Source organism: Manacus candei, unplaced genomic scaffold, assembly GCF_025592945.1.
Source record: "Manacus candei isolate 608988 ecotype Guabito, Panama unplaced genomic scaffold, ASM2559294v1 h1tg000023l, whole genome shotgun sequence".
NCBI lineage: Eukaryota > Metazoa > Chordata > Aves > Passeriformes > Pipridae > Manacus > Manacus candei.
In genome coordinates, this window is record NW_026138071.1 from 27470041 (window position 1) to 27494714 (window position 24674).

At 38.4% G+C, this 24674-nt stretch overlaps 1 protein-coding gene across 9 annotated transcripts in view; it reads right to left on the bottom strand.

The window, feature by feature from the left end:
* GULP1 (GULP PTB domain containing engulfment adaptor 1) overlaps positions 1 to 24674 on the bottom strand; it is a 152168-nt gene that overhangs the window by 98787 nt on the left and 28707 nt on the right. Inside the window, exon 1 of one of the 9 annotated variants that reach the window (XM_051788038.1) lies at positions 14863 to 14888. The exons of the other annotated variants lie outside the window; for them this stretch is intronic. The gene's annotated coding sequence lies outside the window, so the exon portion shown is untranslated. Of the gene's footprint in view, positions 1 to 14862; positions 14889 to 24674 lie in introns of those variants that run through there. 9 annotated transcript variants of the gene reach the window in all.

A 24674-nucleotide genomic window follows, 5' to 3' on the forward strand; every position in this document is an offset into this window, starting at 1 on the left:
AATCAGATGAAGAGATAGGCTTTCGCTCTGAAGCACATTGCAGCAACTGGAATAAGCCAGCCAAGACAAAGGGGTTTTTTTAACCACTAGATTGCTCAGCTTTTTTGCTTATCCTTACCTAAAATCAGTACAATTGTGCTACATTGTTTTAGCTTACCTTCCTTTCACTAAGCTGAATGAAACATTCAGTTTTCCAAAGGCTCGTAGTTCCCTGCCAACACCTAGAAATTGTTTAAAGCCTTTAAGGTTTTTGACAAGAATATCACAAGCACTTCATTACATAAACTCTTACACACCATAGCACCCTGAATTTTGCCTTTTTTTTTTTTTTTCCCAATAAATCACCAGAAACTCACAGCTGCTGCTTTTCCTTGACCTAAACAAGCCTTTCCCTCTAGACCACAGAGAAGTGAAGCAAGGAGGCTGCAACTTTAGTGGGCTGGAGCAGTGTTTGCATCAAGTTACCAGTTGTGGAAAAGGAAGAGACATAAAAAAAATTTAAAAGAAAAAAAAAGAAAAGCCTGCTAGTAATAGTCATGCCAACAAGCATTATTCTCTCATTCAGCAATAGGGTTACTGAAACACAGTTACTTAGACTTTGAGAGCTTTGGGTCAACAACTTAGTTCTGCCATACACTCAGCAGTAGACCTGATGTCAAGGGTACTGTTTGATAGAGGAAACAGGTATGAGCACCTCTCTAACTCCCAAAATCTACAAACTTAGCCTTTTGGCTTTCCTACAAGCCCTTTAGATGTCAAAGAAACCAAAAAAATCTAACTTGAGTCATTCACTCCAGTCTTTAAAACCTTCCTCTATTCAACCAAAAAAAAAAAAAAAAATTGCCCAATCATTTTCTGTAAAACACTTCATGGCAACAATTACAGCAGCTTACCCTTCTGCATTCCAAATTCTTGCCAAGGTACAGAGCAGACACTAATTCTCACATGCAATAGACCACTCATTTTTCAACAGTTTTGAACCTTTGTTACTGCTGCTTTATAGTTTCTCATGTACTGGAATAAAAAGAAGCAATGACAGACATTAGATGTGAACTGGTGTATTATCAAAATATAGAAATTATTGTCTCATTTTAAGCAATTTAATGCCAACAGCTTAATGGACATATACTTCGTGCAATTTAATACAATTCTTCTGGAAAGGTGTAAATCAAACTAAAATGCTGCAAGTAAGTGATCTATTTTCAAATAGGAATTCTGATTCATACATTTTACCATAATTTCCTCATCCACAACTGCCCAACAACAACAAAATTACCATTTAACTCACAGAAGAGTAGCTTGACCGTTTATGAGGCCAATTCCATTAAATATGAGTTGCACAACATATGCAGATTTAGATAAAAATCCTGGACCTTTAAAGAAAAACTGATTAGTAACCTCATCATTATTAAAACAAAAAATTAAAAAGAGAATATTACACTAACAGATTCTAGGAAATGTGTCTGTAGAAACTGTACCACATTGTGTTTCAACACAAGGAAGGTCAATCCCCCCTCCTACAGAACTGAAGACTTTAAAATACTCTTACTCCCTTTCCTGAATGTCTGAATAAGCCATAGCAGTTGAAATCTTGATATTTTCAATTATTTGCTCTGAGGTGTTTAGTTATACCATTCCCTTCAGTCCCGTTGGATCTGTTAACTTTCAGGTATCAATATATCAAGACCTAGAATTTTACCTGATCAGAAAGGGAATCTTACTTTCCTGATCCATTAAATGAATACATGATTCTACATCCTCTGTGTACTCCTTTCACTGATCTATCTTTTGCTGCCTTAGTGTGAAATGTATCCTTGTTAGGAATATGCATCCATGCTATTTCTTTTCCCTCCTTTCCTGTTTCTCTACTTCATTCCTCTTTCCCTCACACAGTTGTTTTTTTTTCTTCCCTTCACTTTAAGAAAATCACCAAAACCTTATCATATTATCCAGTCCTTCCTCACCTTGTACCATTTTCTCTATTAATTGTAACAGGGTTTTTTTCATTAGTTCTCGACTGGGTTTCACCAAAATCAATCCAATTAACTACATTTTCCCTTTTTTCCCATGTCATTAGTCATGCTGGCAGGTAAAATCAGGTGACACTAATGCCTCTAGCACCTTGTGTGACAATTCTTTCCAGTTTGATCTATCATTATTTTTTTTTCAGTCAGTTGTTACCAAGAACACAAAGTTCTTGCATTCAAGGATTTAAAACAATTTTTCAGTTACAAATTGAAGAAGCACAAATGTCAAAGACTTTTCAGCTACAGCACAGAGCCCACCAAAAGTAATTACAGCCTGACACTTAGTCCACTACAACAAAAGGTGAGGCAATTTGCAAGTATTCAGTTCCTTCTCAAGCATGTAACTCTTACCACTAGACCATGCTTTTACACCTGCATAGAAACACAAGAATAAACAGTAATAAAACAGAGGACAAACTTGATATTCAGTGACAGTTTGAACTATCTTTTTTTAATTATTTTTATTTTTGTCATCTCTAAGACTCTGTACCATCAATTGTGCACTTGATACTCATGGAAGGGAAATTCTGAAGTTTTCACTGTGGTCTCAATTCAGTAAGAGAGTAAAGATCACAGTGAACTTTAACTTCTGAATGTCTCTACTGAAAGCTAGCCAAGGAATCAAGTCTTACTCAACACAGACCCAGATTTTCACCTAAAATCTGAGGCAAGGGCATTTTTTGTTGATTTTGTTTTCCTAGTCAAGAAGCAGAATAACATCAGAGGCAAAAAGACTTCAGTATCTTATATCAGGTGCTTACTTACTCTAAACTATTAGGGACTAAAGGCAGATCTACTCAAGAAAATTTACTGTCTTTGACCCCTAATATCCCAGATAATTTCATCTAGCAAACTGCTGATAGCCTTAGTTATGTATATACTTCAAAATAATTGCCAGTGTTTCAGCAAGTTCATTACCTAAATCCTTTAATACTCCACCAGAAGGCCAAGGCGTGGATGGAGCTCAGCTTGGCAAGGGATACAAACAAAGAATAACAAGAAATGTTTCTGCAGGAGTGTCGGCCAGAAAATGAAGAAAGAGGACACTCCCTGATGAGCAAGACTGGCAAACCAGTAGCAACAAAGAAGGCAAAGACTGTGGTGCTCAGCCACTGGTTTTGCCTCAGTCTCCAGTGGGAATCTCTCTTCCCACACCGCCCAAGTGGATGGACCACGAGACAGGGACTGTGGGAACAAAGTCCCTCCCACTGTAAGAGAAGAGCTGGTTTGTGATCACCTAAAGAATCTGACTGTGGGACTTGACAAGATGCATCCCAGAATCCTGAGGGAGTTGACTGATGTTATTGCCAAGCCACATTCCAGGATATGTGAAAAAGTCATGGCAGAAAGGTGAAGTGACTGGAAAAGGGGAAACACTGCACTCTTATTTTAACAAGGGGAGAAAGGAGGACCCCAGGAACTGTCAGCCTCACCTCTGTGTCTGGGAAGTTTAGGGAACAGACCCTCCAAGAAGCTGTGCTAAGGCACGTGGAGAACAGGATGCGATTTGAGGCAGACACCACGACTTCACCAAGGGCAAGTCCTGCCTGCCCAATTCAGTGGCCAAGACCCCAAAAGTGTGACTAATGAGACAGTTTACTAGCAGAATAAAAGCCAGGTGCTAATGCAGCAGAAGCATTCTCTAACAGGCTGTATACTGCACCTCAACACTGTAATTCCACTGCCTCATTATTGTGCCAAACAAAACACATGTCAGCTTTAGTAATTACACAATGCATCACGCTCACCTATTTCACTGGCTTCTATCACACTTTTATAGGGATACCAACATAATAAATTCTGAAGGTCATTTGTCTAAGAGAATGTGTTCTGGAGTTACAACATACTTTTCCCCTTGATCTGATGTGAAATGTAGCCTGCACCATTTCATCATCATGACAGTGCTGAACTCAGCACGCAAATGCTGTCTCCTCACACTGGTGCCCTACTCCTTAAATTTTCCTTCAAAAAAAAGGGTGTAAAAGGCAGAGAAGTGGTAGTTTCAGCTTTTGCATTAATGTGATTTTATTTCTAACCCAAATCCGTGCTTTTTAAGAGTTTGATATTCCAGACTGAAGATAAAACCATTAACCTATGCCACATGTAATGACTTTATGGCTCTCCTTGATACTGTACAGCTGAGAACTTCCTATTTCCCTGAAGACAGCAGAAGCTCCAAATCCTCAGCCTCCCCCTCTGCAAACTTGGGTTTTAAAGACAGTTTCCGCTGTAACATTTTCTTGTCTACTGACACGGGATCTAACCCAGAAAACAAGCCTGAAACACATATTTAAGTGTCATTCACACCTAGATTGACACATCATTCATAAGATTCAAACCCTGCTTAATTAAAAAAAAAAAAAATTGTAAACACTTGTACTTGCCTCTCCCTACTTTTTCTTGTAACTCTACAGTAACAGCATTCTAACTGCCCTTTTCACATTAAAGCAGAACAAGAGAAAAGGTCATAGGACACTCTGGAAGGCAACATTCATTAATGCAGCGTTCAAGGTTAGACCAGAAGGAGCAGTGGAGCTGGGAATCACTGACTCAGACGGCTTTACTCTTTTTTGCTTATTTGCTCTTCACCCTGTAGTGCCTGAAGCTGTTGATATGGCTGTCTGCCAGCAAACTTATTCAGAAACTCCTTCACATTGTACTGTTCACAGTCACTGCAAAAAATATTTCAAGAATCACATTTATAGAGCAACTGTCAGCAAAAGGACTTGGGTGCAGCAGAAACTTTAGGCAGTTCACTGGTTATATTCAAGGCACAGACACTGCAGAAATCATGCAGAAAGGTTCTTAAACTGGAATTATCAGAGAAAGACCTAGAAGTCCCTTTGCTGTGCTCTGTTCTTATGCAGAAGACAGCAATGTCTCAGAGTACAGCAGCAGATCTTCAGCTTTAAATAGTTGTTAAAACACTATTTTCTCATTACACATGATCAAAAGCAATCCCACACAGGCCAATAATATCCACATCATATGACACATGGGAAGGGAAGTACACCTTAGAAACTCAGCTATCAGAATACATCCCAAATTGTAAAAGTCCCAGTATGTAGTGTAAGTTCTTCCTAAATACTCAGTTTTCACTCTTCCTTTGAGAGAAGGAAGATACCTCTTCATAATTATAGTTTAATAAAAGCTATACCAATTTTATAAGACAGCAAATAGCATTTAGTGAAGTCTATAAAACTCTCTGCAAGGTACAGTGATGCTTGGCATCATCTCAGGGCAAAATGTTCCAAACCATTTAAACTTTACCCTTTGAAAACTCTAGATAAAATAACCCACACTTGTCCTAGTGGACACATACAGCACATCTGATGCAAATACACTTACCTTGATTACACTATTTAGGAAAAAAAAATTCCAAAACCTTAAATCCATGGGCAAGGAAAGCCTCCAGAATCCCCAGTAGCCTGAGCTAAGCAAGCAGTCTTTCCTAAACTCCTCTTTCCAAATTTGTTTATGCCCATCCCTGTGTATCTATCTTATTCAGTTCACAGATGCATCCCCTATTGCAATCTTACATAATTTTATTGTGATTAATACTCTCCTTTCTTCTGAAAAGTATTTAACATTATTCTTCTTCTGCAGGATCCTGAAGATAATTGTTATAGATATTTTGGTTTAATGGATGTAAGAGGTCCTGCTTTTCAATAGGTGGGACTAAAAGTCTTGTATGTCTCAGCAACGTGGTATCCATGTATTTCATATTACAACTGGTTTTATTACTTACACACCCATAAAGTAATGCTGACAATACAGATTTTTTTTAAAAAAAATTGGATCTCTGTTATAATGTGAAATAATCCTGAAGAATTCATAATGCAAACATCTAAAGGCCTAAAGCAAATTCTAAGGTGTCTGACAGAAGAGAGAAAGCAAAGCTGAAATACTCAAATGAATTAAAGTCATCCTGCAATACAAATGTTAGAGTAGTTCCATAAAACAATGAGCTATAGCAGATTATGGAAAGAAGCAGCCAGAATGTGAATTAGTTATCAGCAACTGTATCTAATTTGAAAAGAAACCTCATAACAAGTCTGAGGGTTGTCTAAACAACCTGTTGCCCACACAGTCTTTAAAAAGTGATGTGGTGGTAAGAGCTTTCTGAAAAATAAAAGTGAGTAGAGCAATTGGTAAAAAAAAAATCAAAATCCACTAAGTAAAATTATTCTCCTAAGGTTAATTCGGGGAGCAGGGTGTTAGAGTGCTTCTCAGAGCTATGACTTTTTACAGTTCAAAATCACATTGTCCTCAACACAAGGAAAAGACTAAAGAGGAAAGAAAATAAAGTTCCCAAATTAGACATAGTAATTTCTCTCTCTTTAAGTAATAACATATTTGCAAAGATGAGACTAAAGGTGCAGTCACTCTTAAGCAGGAAAGAAATATCAAAGTAGAATATTGCTCAATTCATCTGCATGAGAGAAATCTCTCCCAGGGATACCTTGAGGATCTCTAAGACTAGGGAAAGGAGCAACACATCCCTATCCCAGGATGCAACAAGCCAGCTCTGTATGACTCACTGAGCAGCCCCCACCACTGTGAGGAGGGTTGATCTAACTGCCAGAAGGAACAAAACAGTCAATTAACTCACTTTACTTTCAGACAATACATTTCTTACTTTGTTTTTCTTGGTATTGTCATTAATTTGTTTTCTGCTTGTTCTATTTTTATTCTCACTTAAAGAATAACAATGTGTAAAACAGGACAAATTACACACTGCAGGAGTGCTGGACAACAGAAATTTTCATGAAAATATGAAAGAACAATGAAGCATTAAATGCAGACAGGCCAGTGACTGGACAGCTGAGATACAGTTCCATGCTTCTTATCTGACCACTACATTTCACCTGTACCTGTGCCAGCTGACCTGCAGAATGGAGATTATATGAGCACATCAAGCTTAATGAATAAGCAAAACACTCCTGAAAATATTGGAAAGAGAATCACAGGAGTTTTCAGCTCTTTGAAGTTGTTTTTTATTTCAGAGGGTAAATTAAACTGGGAAAGCTGAAAGAAAACAAAATATGTTCTGATGTGTAAGTAGCACATATGAATACAAATATTTTCTTACTACACTTCATTTATTAATTTTAATCTTCTCCAGAACTGAATCAAAGCAGTTATCAAACTCCATACAGCTCTAGCACAACAACTAACACAGAGCTCCCTGTCTCACAATTGACAAGGCCAGCCTGGAGGTCATTATCTCAGAAATGATCACACAAGTTTTCTCTCAATAGCCATTCTTTGCACACACACAGATCCCTTGCTCTCATATAAACTGATCTGCAAATATACATCCATCTGAGGCAGCTGTTTACAAACATAGACACAAAAGCTTGTCATGGTGCCTGTTAATGGGTATTACAAAAGATATCACAGGAAAGAAGAAAAATTTACTAGCCAGCTGACACTTATATTCTGCCAGAAAAGATCAGGATGAGAAATCTTTAAATGTCAATGGTGTTGACGAAAAAAACCAAATATTTGACTGTTAGAATATTTTAATTCAAGGGAAGATTTAAAGAAAGCTTTTCTGATCTATAACCACCCACGTGCTAGTTCCAAAACACTTATGAAATAATTTCAAGAGCATCATGACAGTCCCATGAGATCAAAAGAACATTGGTAAATCTGCACGTTATATCAGTGTAAAAAATAATGCATAAGGCAGTGAATTACTTTTCCTTATGTCTTTGAGGAATAAACAGGAGTATGTACACATGCAAGCACATACACTTTCATGTCTGTGTGTGTACAGTGCACAGTGCACCAATATACAATTTCTCTGCATTATATACTTCAGTTACTGACCTTAGTGGTGCTGTTTCATGAGAGCCACAAAAGGAGTGGTTTTTCTTCAGCTGGTGTACTCCCTGCCCCTTTAAGTTTGAGAAGGGATGAGACAGGGAGAACAGTGTGATGTTCAGAAGCTGTTGTTTTGCAATTAAGAAGCACAAACTTCTCTGTAGAATATACAATGTAATTATAGTATTTCTTCTTGCTCAGAACGACTCATGCAAGACCACTCTGTAAAAATATCTCCGTCTTCCAGAGCGGCTTTGCCCTCTAAAGTTGTTCTGCACTGCTCTGAATTTATTCCCACAGGGTCCCTCTTCACTTTTTTTTTGAGAAGGTTTATATTGTAACCCTGTGCAGTGCAGGATTTACCCTTTGGTGAGATGGCTTCCTCATACAGCTGCTATAGCCTGGCACGTTCCCAGTGCTGCTTGCAGCACCCAGAAACACTCCCCATGCACAATGGCTGCAGAATTAATACAGGCAGAGGAAATCAGCCTGGGATGTGTCACCCTGACAGGGCAGCAAAGAGCAGCCCTGCAGCAAGAAACCCCAGTGATGCCTCGAGGGCACGCTGCAAGTTCATCCCTCTGACTAGGAAATGTTGTGTAATGATAGGAAAGCCTATATATTTTATATTTTACACATACAAGTGTAAAATAATGAGACAAACTTTTCAGAAGAGCTGTTAAATATTTAATTGGAAGCCTCATGAAACACTGCCAGCAAACAGAGATGAAAATACCAAGAAAGCCCCAAACAAGACTTCAGTTGTACTAAGCCAGATTTCAGTGTGTACTCCAGACATTCTTTGTTACCATAGCAAGAAAAGAAGACAGTGATTGTAAACATTGTCTAAAGACAGATATAAAGCTGGAAATGGAGCTAGAGGAGACAGGGAAGGTGAAGAATAGACACAAATGATGTTGGAAGTGTATAGGGAGGGAATCTCAATGAAGTGACTGTACTAAATTGATTCTTCCCCACCCCACAAAGCATCACAAAACATTCCTTTTCGATTTCAAAAAGGACAATCTTGTGTTTAGTATGTGGAGTAAACAAAGCTGAAAGTTAAGTGAGGAATGTCAGAATGTCAGAAAAGTTTCCAGCTTGCTGAGCTGACATGCAAACTGAAAGCTGTGGGCAGACTCAACCACTGAACTATCACAGTGATTATTCCTTCCTGAAAAAGCTGTGGTTTCCAAGCTTTCCTGAAGTCCAAATGGCAATACATAAATTAAGATTATTTTGAAATGGCCAATGCATAAGCCTCATCATGTGCCCTAACTTCTCTTTTTGACTGGATCAAAACATCTGTACGTTGGAGGCAACCCTGTGTTCAACCTCACAGCCTTCCTCAGGCCTAAAAACACATTTCAAGTTTGATATTCCAAGGGGTCATACAGATTAAGCCTGAACTTTTCAGTAAGCACTAAACTTTGTTCTCAGACATACAACTGTTTCATCGTTCGTAACTTGGAATAATCCAGGGAACTGAACGGCACCTGCTTTTCACCCCCAGAGGAAGAATCACATCCCTATATTTAAGAAAGTGGACACACTGATTTTTTTAACACAGGTCCTCTAAATCTAGTAGCTCCATAAAACACAACCCAAACTTGAAATCAAACCTTTTTCTGTAAGCCTGCCTCCTGCTTGACTCAAGCTGATTTACAGAAGCACATACTCTGCTTTTTTCCTCCGGTTTGGATGGTAATTTTGATTTCAACATTCTAACAAGTTACTCATTTTGAGGCCATTTGAGAGAAAAGAATTGTTTTTCTCTGGTGATAAAAGTTCGATGATGCTTATGATTTATAAGAAATTATTTAAAAAACACCAGGTTGCAGATGACAGCTTGCCTACATCCATGCAGCCCACAGCTGCATAAAATAGAATAACTTGAGCATCACAGCCTTTGAAACACGATTTGTGATGATCTAATCTTTCCACAAATAGGTACAGAAATAAAACAGAACTGTTATGTCTGGAAAATAAAGTTTCTAACACAAATACTGCAGCCTAAGTAATTTTCTAAACGGCACTATTACGTCCCAATAATTAATTACACTTCCTCCACATCCAGACAGAAAGTAGTGAGTAAATGCATTGAACATCACAACAGTTTAGTTTAACTCTTTAATCATGGGTTTATTTGCAAAATAACACAAGTAATTTGAAGTTTTTCAAATAGTAAATAAAAACATATTAAGAGCTCCAAATCATACATCTGTCAATCCTAACTAACTGCTATATCTTATCATAATATTGATAGTCAACACATACTGATATACAATCACATTTGGAGCAGCTGATGGCGACATGACTTCCTTTGAGAAAATGCCCTCAGTACAGAGATTATCCAAAGGCAAAATGTATATCTTAGAACACATTTGCTGTTATCAAAACTCACTCATGAATAAAAGTGATGTCAACATTCAGTAACATTTGTGATTGTTGAACAAATATGCCTTATTAAAGCTAGAAAATTTTACACATTGACACTCAACCAACTGCTAAGGCTTGGCAGAGTTCAGAGATTTGCCCCTGCCATCTGCACATGAATATGCATCAAGGGTTCATTTGGTTAGTAAAAAAGAAGTTACAGCCATTACAACTAAAACGTATAGAGCACCAAGTAAAGGAAGACTAAGAAAGTGATTTCAGCCTACAGGATTCCTGTGTCAGATACAGTGACACCTTCAGAATACACACAGATGCTCCAGATACTCTGCAGCACATCAGTTCCAATCGAGGCTTCAAACAAACAGCAATCAAATCAGGATGGACAAGCTGAGACAGTAGCAGTTGCCAGCATGAAAGACTAACATTAGTGGATCTGTCTGAAGGCAAAAAAAAAATCCATCCAAAGCTGTAATCTAATCAACTGTCTTTGCCTAAAATGTGAATTTACATAATGGGGAGTGATTACCTCTCTTAGTATTTTGAGATCATATGATGCCATATGGCTGGTGCCACACACTCCTCATGGAGAGCCTTTACCTGAGCTTTCAGACCATCTCACACATTAAGTTCTTCCCATGACCAAGTCTCTTCTGGGCTGTAATATTTCATCTCCTTAGATTTTTCTGAAATGTCTCCTGTTTATTACTATTTCACTACACTTGGAAGCACTGCTGGTTATATTATTTTTGCCATCCTGTAATGGCCTAAGCACACCTTTGCACAGCTCTTCAGCCAAGCTTACATTTCCCTAATACTTTAGGGTATCTCAGTTGAGATTAGAATCACCTGGAGCACACAGGACCCTCCCACAGTTCTGAATTGCTCCCGTTGATCAAGGCACAGTGGACAGCATCTAATTTCTCAATCTCTACCATATTATTCTATGTTATGACTGAGTCATAACAAAAAATTTATTGGAAAAAAAAAAGCCAAACAACTAAGTGGAATCATGAAGAAAGTGAATTTCAAGAAAACAGGGGGAAAAAAGCTTCAGGTATCTTGTAAATAATGCATTACTTTGGAAAAATATAGTATTTCTCTACAGTGATCATGGCTTCTAAAGATTCTCAGCTATTCTGCTCTTGGCTACACCTCACATGTCAGACACAATAGTATCACATCCCCTTGGCTGTATCCACCTGCTCCTTAATTACAGCCGTGGACCACCCAACTCATGAACCAGAACTGCCATTGTAGGGGGAAGCAATGCAAGGAATGAGGATCATGTACTTCACTGAAAATCCACAAAAGCATCACACAGGGGACTTCATCCCCATTTTAAGGAAGATTGCCTCAGTCAGTGCAAGAATACTAAGACTTCGGAAGCATCATCCAGCTTCATCCTGGATTATTCATCCTATCTCTCAGGAATAAGCCAGGAAAGAAAAGAAAGAATGAGTATGCAAAACTCCAAGTTTCACAGCACTGGAAGCAGGAGCACTGCAGTTGCAACATTTCTAACATCCATGGCAACTTCTCAAATCGCCCTGGCCACAGAGACATTCTCTTTCTTTTAAAGAAAAAAACCTAACTGCCATTAGACACAGGTCAGCAATAACAGTTACCTGACAAACTGTGTCAACATCTACTGTTTCAACTGAGAAACACTTCAGCATTTGTTTTCCATGAGGTAAGGTGGTAGAGATGGTTATCTACAGTGTGGTAACTGGAATATCAGTGTTCACATGTGCCTTAAATGTCAATCACTTGACTGTATCAAGGAGGACGTGAGGGAGGCAATATAGAAAACAAGACTGCCAAACTATGAACCTACAATTAATCATCAATCACTAAAATACTATAGGGAAATAATTTGTGCTTCACTGCAAATTTTAAACGACAATAGAGATGTTACACAGATACTAACACAATGGAAAAACTCCTGTAGAAAGAAGCAAATAAAGCAATTACCTTTTAAAATGTATTTTAGATGAGTTTCTCAACCATATCATCAGATAGAGATTTATAAGAAGTGTAATATCCTTAAAGTGGATAAGTTCAATTTTCATCGGAATTTTTCAAAGCTCTCCCAGATTTTTATTAGCCAAACACATTCCACCACAAAAGCTGTAACCAGTGACTCAAAGCCAGATATACTCCAACTTTGTTTTGCAAATCACATTACATAAAGCAAGGATAAGCCTAAGTCACAATGAAAAAAAATATATTAGATTGATAAAACACATTCAGATAAGAAGCTCAAAAATCATGCCCGAGCCAAAGCTGATAATAGGATTAAATTAAAACATCTCTGACAAACAAGTTTCCTGCAAAGTCAATTCTAGATGCTAGAATTCTACATACAAGAAACAAAACAGCCCATATAACATTCTTTCACAATTGTGTAGGTTTAAGTAAGGATCTTGTGGTTAATCTGAATGTAGATGTTCAGAAACCCAAAAAGGCAGTTTTACTAGAAGCCATACATCACCACTCTTCCCCAAGGTCTCACTACTAAAGTCAGCAACTCCCTGTGAAATAAGAAGCATCCTGTGGTATTTATGTGTATCTAAGAGGCTGCTTTCAGATTCCACTCACATTAGACAAAAATGTTTCCCTCCTCATCTTCAACCCCATTACAATAATGACCTCTAAGAAAGAAGGGTGTTCCACCTCCACCAGAGCTGCGTTTCATGTAGGCATTCTCTACAGTTTTAAGTAAACTCACTTGCACTGAAGTGAGACAACCCCAGTGGGGCACAGGCAATACACTTGATCTTACTCTAGTTCCCAATGTTTTAGTGGGATGCCTATATATCCCACTAAAACACAGGATTTGGCTTTGTCACAGTTTAGATGCAGTGACCCCTGCAGTGGATGAACAGGCCAAGCTCATTTATCACTGCAAATGCATTCAGCCTCACCTGTCCTAGACACAGGAAGGCCCACACAAAGTTAATTAGGAGGAAAGAAAAGGTGCACGCTACACACTTCCTTCCACACTTGTTTTGGTCCTTTGATCTTTTAAAATTGATGAAAATTCTCTTCATGGAAATTAAAAAGTTGTTATGGTTTATATTCTTCGGTAAATTTATCGTCCTGAAATATCATCCTGATTCTGCAGCTCGTTTTGCAGTCAGTGACTGGTCTCCTGCTCCTTCCCTGTTTGAAGCCATTTTACCTGCAGCAATCCCCAGTTTCTGGATGGGATCTTGCATTATGTGCTCTGCTGGCTTTGGACAACACTCTATTCCAGTTAAACACAACTATGGTGGAGTTCTGGTGATGTCATGCTTGGCAAACACTCAAACAAACAAGGGAATATAACTTCTAAATGCTCTCTAAACACAATTGGGTTGTAAAAAATGCCCAAATATTGTGCTGGCTGTACAGAGGGACAAACAGTATATACTTAAAACCTGCACTGCTACTCCATAGCCTCCCATGCAGTTATTTTAATAATACAATAACTTCAGCCTATCATCTTCTTCTTGACAGGTTAGGCTTTGAATCAATCCCTCTTTTCCAAATGAGATGAAAAACCTATCAGGTGTTCTTTCATTTGGTAACTTATGATTAAACACTTTACACCTAGCTAAAAGAGACAAAGGACACCCCTTCTTATAAGCATGTTACAGGTGTGTCTGCTTCAAACACAGGTTCAGGCCTGCAACCATTCACTTTCCCATAAATACTATAAAGTGATAAAAACCAGCTAGATGTATTTGGACAGTTCCATTGTGCTTCTCTTAAGTCTGTTGCTAGACATTCTGTCATATTCTCTAAGATGTGCATTGCCTTTTCATGCCTAGAGGGACGTTGTAATACTACCCTCCACAAAAAAAAAAAAAAAGAGTAAAAGAAGGTTATCTTCTCTGGCTGAATGCATTTCTCTAGGAAATAATCACATTAAAAAAAAAAAAAAACCAAAAACAAAAAAACCAAACAAAACAACAACAAAAAAAACACCTAATCTCTGTATTTTTTCCATTTCAGATTAGAAGCAACCTAAACCTGCAGTGGACAAAGCAAGCGTGTACTTCTCAAAACAGCCATGTATAAAACCACAATGAGTTCTTACCATAAAGGGGAAAAACGTGGATAGCATTTTTAAATATATTTTTAAATATATCATGAGGAGATGTATTGGGTCTGGCAGAGCTGGGGTTCATTTCCCCAGAGCAGCCCTCCCAGTGCTGTGCATTGCACTGGCAGCCAGAAGGGTGTTGATAACACAGCAGTGTTTTGGCTCTTGCCAACACTGTGACATTCCTTCCTTGGTTGAGGGCAAGATCACATGTATTCACACAGTCCCACAGTAAACAGACTTTTCTTCATAGAGGCCTGGCCTACTAGCCTACTAAAACCAAAAATGCTGAAAGAATGCAGCTGACCTTCCCTTAAGGCACAGCAATGACTGCACGGCCAAAGCCAAGAGAAATGTAGCCCAACTGGAAAAACATTAAGATGTGTACACTCAGGAAAATCCAGGATATGAGATACTTAGTAAAGACGAGGAAAATACGGAATCAGCATTTTATAACAGTGAAGTCTTTGGTCAAGTAAACTTCAGAGTTTCATAGTACATTTTGCACTTGTTTTTACTTACTGTACCGGCTGTTAAGTCAAACTTCTCATAGTAGGGAAGAGGGTAGGCCAGCAGAGACAGAACTGCAAAAAATATGAGAGCTGATACCTAGATATTAATGATGGAATGCTAAATAAAACTGCTCATGGCTACTTTCTACAGTAAAAGATGAACTGAAGCTTTTAAAATTCAAAAGCAAAACATCCACATCCCAGCCCCTTATAACCAAAACAACTTCTTCTTCCAGCACTAACAGAGTATTAGCCCTAAGTAAGACTGTGAAGTGAACAAAGAACAGGCTGATTTACCACAGCAAAGTGGAACGAGACACAAAAGCCTCTTGCCAGCTCCTATCAAAGGCTTCACAGGTTATCCGTTTCCCTAAGTGAGAAATGCCCTGGATTGCACATGAAACCATTAAAAACAAATATCGGTTTTAAGCCCCCATGACAGGTAGTCAGGGCATCCAGGGAAGCTGACAGGAGCTTTTCCCTCTAGCCAAATATAATCTGAATCCCACTTCTAATGCGCTGCAGTCCAAGAGATAACTTTTTCTTATTAACAAAATTATTATTAACAAAACTTTGATTGACATATACATGTTGATAATCGCTAAAAAGCTATCTTTGTTTCAAAAATGCCTTTCATTTGCTATATCTGTAGAGCAAAATTATCACAGCTCTACCAACTAACAGCCACGTGTCAAAATAGGTTTTCTACAACCAGACTTGTAAACAGAGCAGAATCTCAAGGACACCTGTGTGTATCCAATCTATACCACTACCACAAATAATCACAATAAAGCTGTATATTCGTTGTGGATGAAAGCATAAACAAAACTGAACAGATTTATTGCGAGAAACGTTGACTTTACGATCACATAAAAATACAGGGAGATATCAGGGCTGTTGCTGGGAACGTTCAATTCCCACAAGTTAAATCAAGCAATGACTTGTAATGCCTTGGAAAAGCTGGAATTACAGCAGAAAGCAGTTCTGCATGGTGAGGCTCTGAAGGCAATCTTCCTGTATTATACATGAAGTTGTCCCCTTCAGCACAGCCTTTCTGAGGACGCCTTTTAAGATGAAGAGGTTTTTAGTTCTCTCCTTCCACATTTTGCCTCTGTTATCCAACCCCCTCTCCCTTCCCATGGCTGCTGCAGCACCTGTGACAGATATGGCAACAACACACACTTCCTAATATTTTTTTTCTTCTTTCCCAATACCTACCAGCAGCACAATATCTAACCTTGGCATTCGTTATGATTTCTATTCAAACCTTTTTTTTTTCTGGTAAGATATTTGCTCTCAAAGACTATTAGATATCCCTGCTCACATATCAAAAAAATTCTAAAACTTTGCTGCAAGCCCATTTCCCTCCTCCCCCGTTTTTGCAAAATTCTCCCTGTACCAACTGGAAAAATCTGAGTTTTGCAGTTTTTTCGGAGTGCACATACTTCATCTTTTTAGAGTGCTAGAAAAATTTTTGGAGCTTCATTTGTAGGATAACTGAATTTACCGAAAAGAGCAAGCCAAATAGTAAATAAATCGAATAGATTACAATATTCCAGATGCCAAGTAAGTATGACCACCTCAAATTTACATCAGCAAATCCTCTGAATTCAGATAGGTTCAGTTCATACTTACATTTACATAAAATATGAGATGCTGATAGGTGTCAAAATGATTTTTAGCAACCATTTATTTCAAAAAAACCCCCACAATCACAAAGTTCATAAGCCAGTTCTGTAAGATGCTGAATGCCTCCTCCTGCATTCTGCTACAAAGACATGGTATATATTCTACAAAATCAAATACAACTGTTCATTTTTCATGGTGCATAGAACTGGAAAAAATATATGACTGCTTTGATTTTTAATTAAAAGCTGAACAGCTACTACAATACCTCTGTTCTCTCACAGTTCATCCATTCACTAGATTTTCTCCCCAGTGGAATTACACCCAATTTACATTATTGTGCTCAATTTCCTTTTGAGAAGTTCCTTCAAAGGCCTTCCCTACATCAGCCTCTCACTTTTCTGGAAGCAACACACCATTTAACTATGCATGTAACCAGAAAAACTTCAGAGCCTCTCCCCGTGTTCCACATGACTTACTCAACTGTAATACACAAAGAAAGCCAGCTTGAAATAAAAAGCAAATTTTTTTCACAGTAAGCACTACATAACACACAGCTAGGACCATCTATGCTATAATGTTGAACAGACATCCACTAACCAGGTAGTTGGCTCCTGGGAAATCACCAAACTATGCTCAAAGCCCCTTAAAAAGTCCATTTAAACCCATATGCTGAATCAAACGCTGCCATAGTGATGTTTGGCAACTGTATCAATACTACTTTAATAGCAAATTCCCCCTGTGTATTCAACGCACATGCACACAGAGTTTCTGACTCAGACACTGATAAAAGCTTATGTTTTTTTAGGCATGCTCCAAATTTTCAAGTGTTTGAAAGGTGTCTGAACAAACCTATGGGGGGTAAAATGTCTGTCAAGTTCCCTTAAGCACAAGAGAAATCAGTTTTAGTCCAAGTTGTCCTTGACTACAGGTCACTAAGAAAGTAGCTCTGTGTGCTACTTCAGTCTTACACTTCTCCTCAATAAATAGCAGGGAAAAAAATTAGTACACAAAGAGGACAGCACAAAGGGTATTAATCTAATTTCACACAGCCAGTCCTAAAATTTCTTCTAGCTCCTGCCATGAGTGTATCCCACAGCAACTACAGCTTTTGTTGCCAAGGTCATCCAATACTTCAGAGTCCACCTGCCATATGATGCTCTCCTAGGACTCTAAGCTAGCCTGACCTAGAACTGAATTGGACCAGTGAATTTGTCCTACAACAAGATACCAAAACCAATCCAGGGGTTGTTAAAACCAAATCCAGAAGTTTTATCAAAGCATCTATGAGAGGAAATCAGGTGAGAAAAGAGAACTCAGTGTGACCGATCCAACAAAAGACGGATCTTTTTCCCTGCCCGTTGGTTCCCCGCCAGTGAATCCTCCTTTTGGGCTCAGCTTGAGCCAAGTCAGTAGGTTTGTCAGTCTATGAACTAATTTAGTCACTTCTAGTTCTTAGGGAGGGCAGAATCCCTGGGGCTTTGCTGGCTCTCTCTGCTCCTCACTGCACCTTCTGTCCCTTCATGGGAGCCAGGATTTTCTGCAGCGTTTGCCACGTGCCAGCTGTCTCTGGAAACTCCTCTCCAAAAGCCCCAAGGAAAGGAGTTGCCTTCCTTCTTCTCATTGGTACCTCAGATCCACAGGCTCCTAGAAAAGGAATGCAAGCACACAGCAGGAAGTGAAGTGGAAAGAAAAGAGTCTTTTGATGTACTACCCCAGAGGTCTTTCTGCCTCAAGGAAAGGCAACCAAAAAGGCACCTGATCACAGCCACCATGCCCACCTTGCCAGTTCTGCTGTAAAAGCTAAACCACTGCAATTTAAACATCATTTCAGAGCTTTTTAGATCAACACTTTACTGCAACAAAATCCACAGTGGGGAATGAAATGGACCACTTATGCAAAAAGTGATGAATAAGATGTTCTATCCCCTGAGTTTCCTAGGTCCTGTGGAAAGAACATAGCTGTGTTTTTAACCTCACAGGAATGAGAAGAGCCCACAACACTCAGAGAACAATAGTGCAGAGTGCTCTGCTAGAGCGCTCAATGGTGAGGGCACCAAAATATTTCCAGGTACAGGCTGAAACCATAAATAAAAAAAAAAGTTAAAATATCAGTAAGTTAAAGACCAAACCTATTGTGTAATATGGCTTGGTACAACAAGAAAAAGGCTAAACTGAATCTATACCTGTCACAATCCTAAGAAATGGCTCTTTTCTAAAATCTTATAACAGGAAGCTACTGAGTTTTGAACATAAATAAGAAAAGCCAGAAGCACAAACCAAAGAGAAGCTGCCTGTTAAAGAAATCTGCTAAGATGGGAGAAACTTCCACAATGCCAATGGGTGACCAGTTAAAAAAAGGGTTTGGGGAGTTTATCTCTGGACCCTAAGATCACATCACACTTTAGCAAAAAACCAGTAAGCAAATGAGACTATTCCATAGGAAACAGCCAACAAAACATCATAATGCTAAACTAGGAAGCAAGAGCATTTCTAAATTTAGGGACCAAAATTACCTGCTGCACCTGTCACAGGCCATTAAATTTCATCCAGGAAGGATTTACACCTCTGAAAAGCTAGATTAAAAATTTACATTTTCAATTTTAGCATTTCAAAGGTGGCCACAATGTTTTTCCCAAACGGTGGTTTGTTCAGGAGATGAATCATCTTCATTGTCACAAACATACGCCTCGCCTCCAAAGTCAGTTATGCAGCATCTGGGTTTGTGATTGATTCTTGTTACGTGTCTCCCTCCAAATGAACACAAGCATCACTACCTGCTGTTTTCCAATATAGCAAAGGCATTTGTAATTTCTCTTTCCGGAAAGCATTAAGTCTCAAATTGCCAATCTTTTACTCGTTTTTATGGATCTTCTCTCCCGTCACTGTTTCTTAACAACTTTATCCCTTATTTCAGACATCAGTGACTGGTAAGAACTCAGAACTGTGGTTCAGATAAACACCAGTATAACCAGACAGCTCAGAATATCTCACTCACACGGGCCTGAAGAAGTCACTAAACAAAATAACTGCTCACACAGACATAGTTTAAGAAGTAGCTGGTCTAGCTGAGACTTCTAGAGCAGGAACAGATATCTTCTGAATCCCAGCACAGACAGGGTACAACCACCTGCTGTAGCTCACCTGTTTCATTTAACACCTCTCACATAAGGTTGACAGAATCAGAAACTGTATTTTGAGAGAAACAAGCTGTGCATTAAATATAATTCCAATTCCTTGGCTTCCAACGCTGTTAAATATGACATAATATACTGTCAGAAACAACGTGGCTGCAGAACCTGCTTAGCAGAAAATAATCATTGAGAAAATCTGCCATTCCATTATACCACAAAACCACTTCCACTTCTCTGGTTAGAAAGCAAGAGGAACATTTTAGAATACATACTTCCTTTCTTTTTTTAATTTTTTTTTTTGGCAGAACACAAAGATCTTGCGACTAAACAGCATGAAACAACAGGCCACCTAGGAGGGAGGCTTCAAATAAAAATCCCTTCATGGAAGCAGCTGCCAGGATTCATTTCACCTTGATGGCACCGGACCCTATTAAACTTCATTCAAGCAAATCACAGAAGACCCATGGATCTTTTACCAAAATGAAAACAAACACACTGTGACTGTAACCTTCAGGCTGCTGCTTACTTTTCCCAGTAGGGATACAGCTCATGCTAGAAAAGTATGGAAGTGCATTAAACCTGTAGCACTGCTCCATTGCTTCACCTCTCCTCCTGCTACTCCCTGTTCTTTTCCAGAACAGTCTTGCAAGAGATAAAGAGAGATAGGTTGGAAGCACAATCTTTCTCAGACTGTAAAAATCTCAGAAGAGTAGCTCCATGGTTGTTTTTTAAGTCTTAGTGTACATCAAGGGGAAGAATAACTGATGAGTCTAAATAATTGCTGATACAGGGCTCTTAAAAGAAACTCTGCTTCACATTGAGCTGTTCTACTTTGTATTAACACCCAATAGATCTTCAGCTCCAACTTACCCCTGGGTAAGCCTAACCACACAAGCAGACCTTTTGCCTAAACCTTTAACCTGTAAAGAAATCCCATAAGAGATGACAAACTGGAATAGCAGCCTTTTCTTTTTTGCCTTTTTTTTTTTCCCCTTTTTTTTTTTTTTTTAATTACCAATCCTGGAATTTCATGTTTCATAATGCATGGAGTTCTTTTATGATGCTGAGTACACAACCTTGAGAAAGAAAGGAACTGTGTTACATGTGTCCTTTTAATTGCCTCTAATAGGAATATTTCCCAATACAGCAGCACGGGGTTTTTAAGTGCACATTGGGCAAGCCCTTTGCAGACTCCCAAGTCCCTGACAATCCCTGTCTACAAAATTTGCATAATAAGGTAGTCTTGAACTTAGAATTCTGTCTTCTCTTTGCAACAATAAAAAGCAAATCTCAACTTTTATTTCCAAGAAGGTCGAATATCTCCAGCGGTGAATCAAAATTTTAACTCTGAAAGGGAAGGCAAGAGGTTTAGGAGACTCGAGTGCCAAATTTAAGTGACCTTAACCACTGCAGTTAGAACACCACCTATTCAACAATTACTCTGATAAGAGAAGATCAGTAAAATAAACAGATTTGGTCATGTTCCTGCTATTATTCCTACTGCTACATGAGGAAAGATCTATGATAAGCAGCACAGATAAAGCACCAAGTGGTGTGTCTCTTCCAGGAGTGGCCAAAGCACAGATGAGTCAGCCATAAAACACAGATAGCAAGTTACAGAGACAGCAAATTAGAATGATTATTTGGAAGACAAATATAATTTTACAGCTTCTCCCGATTCCTCTTTATGCACTTGGAAACAAAACAAAATGAGCTACCATTTTTTTAACTCCTTCCTTCCCAAAATGGTTTCAGGCATCACTGTGACTTGGTTATCAGGTCCCTGCTGTGCAGTGGCACAGCCTCCTGAAATCTTGCCTTGCAAAATCTGCCCTTTTGCCACCTGGGATACATCTGAACCCTGTTAGGAGTTAACTTTTTTCCAGAGAGGTAGGTAGGAAGGGGCATTCCTGTTAAGAAAAAGTCTGAATGAGGTACTCTCAGCCTCTTCTGCTACATATCAGTATGTTTTTCCACATGCAGGACAGGTGTCCCTCTCCCACAAGAGGCAAGCGATGACCAACTGTCCATGCCACTGTTTTCAAGTAAGGCAGCTTTTTAAAGTCTCAGAAAAGAAATTTGTTAAAAGCCATCCTATTCCTTCCTCATAACTTTCCAGGAAGACTCACAGTGGAAGACTGAGGAAAAAAAATAGGCATTTTCCCATAAACAAAGACCTGTAGAACTTGCAGAAAAACTAGCTTGGAACTGTCAAATTCAGAATGCAGGTACGAACAGTCCCTCCAGGAAAAATGCCAGCTATACTGAGACACCACAGAAGAAAAATAAGGGCTATGTCCAAATAACATTCCTGCTTCTTACTTGAGTCAGATTTAACATCTGAAACAACATGAAACATCTGCAGGAAGCATCAGGTACAAACAAATGCAAAAAGAATCAGTTATTTTCCTAATCCCTAGCTGATTTTTGGTTAGGTCACTACTCAGCAGAAGTTACTATTTATAAATATTAATTTATGAATAATAAAATTATAAAATTTATAAAATTTATAATTTATATAATAAAAATCTATAAAATCTTGAATTTATAAAAATCTATAAAATCTTGAATTTAAAAAAAAAAGGAAGTACCAGTAAACCAAAGTACACTAAGTAGTGGTATGGCAATGCCACATGCACTATAGGTAGGGAACTGCATGCCTGATGCTCCTCTCTTGCTTCATCAGGTAATAAAGGTTTGCCTTAACTGCCTGATAAAAAAATGTATCACAATATAAGTACAAAGGCAGCCAAAGTCTGAAGCATCAACATAGCAAAAGGTAGAAGTATGAAAATGCAGTAGAAATGTTCTGTATTTCTCTCTTCATGCACTAGCTTTGTTACCTCTAAAAATCAAGACAGAAATTCTAATGAATCTTGTAAACTTAAATCAGGCGGAAATTACATCTACCATCATCCATCTGTTGCTCTGTCTCTTGCCTAAAAATTAACTAGTATGACTGCCTGTCTTTGACATACAGAAAGAAAGAAGAAAGATTCTGCCAAAGGTCACCCCAAATAAGGTGATCAAATTTTAGGTAAACATCACCCTGGACATTTGAGATTTCTATATTTTAAATTGTTAGATAGAACATAATGTTTTGTGTATAAAACTGGAATATATTCACTATTTCTACAGTCTGAGGAAACTGCCATCCTTGTTGTAAGCAATCTACTGTCCGTTCCACAATTTATATACCATAAATTCCAGAATTGATAACCTCTCACCACAGGCACACCAGATCCATCACAGTTACCTGCATTACCTTTCTGATCTCTCCAATAAAGATCACTTCTTTTATTATTTTTTAATTTCTAATGTGTCCACATAATCAGCGTATTTCTAATGTTAACAGCCGAGACGCCGATAAATAAGATTGCCAGTTTCCTGATTTGGGGGACAGAGTTTATTCACACTGATTTCAATTAACTTGAGGACACACTATTTCAATTAAATCTCACCAGCATATTCAATCACTGACTGGATGTTCTGAATAACTGTGCAGACAACACTTTACACTACATCTGGCACTGTGTTAACTGGCCCCTTGAGGCTCAGTGATATAAGCCACTGTTCTCCAAAGCCTGGTGATCATAAATATTTGAGGAGAAGAAAATCCCTCCTGTGCACAAACACCCCAGCCTTGTCACATTGTTTTATAGGACCACAATTACAATGGGATACAAATACCTTGTAACATATTTTTTTAGCTGTCCTCATAACATCAAGATATGGTAAGAAGAGAAGCGGGAATGAATTTGCAAATTCAGATTGAGATGCAGAAAAATAACTACTTCTTCGGACCATGGAAGTACTTAACTCCTAAATTCTGTACTTAACTCTACAAAGCAGAATGAGGAATTTGAGGCAGGTTCTCACCCTGCACTGTTGTGCTAACTAGTTAAGCACCATATTCAGTTTTCATTGAATTGGAACTGTCAGGGGAGTTCATTCTACAAAAATACAAGGCATCTTCCTGGCTGGTCTGGAAGTCTAAATAAGGTTCCTACTTCACCTGAATGCTTTATTAAACCCTCTGCTGATCTGAAACATTCTTAAGAAAACTGTATAAAGTGCACACGTTTATCAAGATATGAACAGGTCTGTGTCCTGACAAATATTATTTTTTTTTCAAATATTGGATATTAAAATTTTATTACAGTAAAGATGAAAAAGTTGCATTCATAATTAATGTGTCAATACATCCTCATAAAACTGAACTCCAGCTTTGTGATTAATGAGTCAAATCAAACAGCACAAGTGACAATTGGTAAATACAGGGAGTTTCAGACACACTAAAAGTACTTATTGTCAAGATGTTGTTGTTTATAAAATTCAACCTCTCGCATTCCTGCAGTCTATATGTTTTGAATAATACATTACTTTGTTGTGGGGAGAGCAGTTCTCAAGACCTAACTCTTTAAACAGAACTAAGTAGAGTGCTTAAAAGCATTTGAAAGGTTAGAGCTGCCTGTGTTAATGGAGCAGTAGCCAACATGTGCAAGTGAACTGAGTCTCACAGGTTTATCTCCTGGTAGGAAAAAAAAAATCCAAATTTTTTAGTGGATTAGGACTTTGTTGCTTATGTATGTACTTTATCATTTATTGGACATTCCGTATAAAAATCTTGTCATCCATCTTCTCAAATTCCAAATAAAAGCATCTGTTCAAAGTTTAGATCTCTTCAAGAAACAGCTCTGAAACTCTTGGGGGTAAACTCCCTAGCTGGATATTTCCCAGGAAGCCTTTCCTCCAGCAGTGTTCCAGACAGCATTCTTCTTTCATCAAATCAGTAGTAAATATGACAATATAAACTCTCCCAGAGCTATGAGTGTTGGATGTCAGATCAGACAATTGTCTTTTCCAGCTGTTATCCTATATGAGTGTACCTTCACTGCTGTACAGATTTTCCTGTCAAATCTCATTACCACAATTTCATGACCCCTTCTTTGAAAGCAACACACAAAGATGCTCTGTCTCAGGTAGCTCTGTCCATTTGCCCCACAGAAAAATGAGGGGCCAATATTTTAACACCTGCTCAACTGTGCTGATAAGCTGAAAT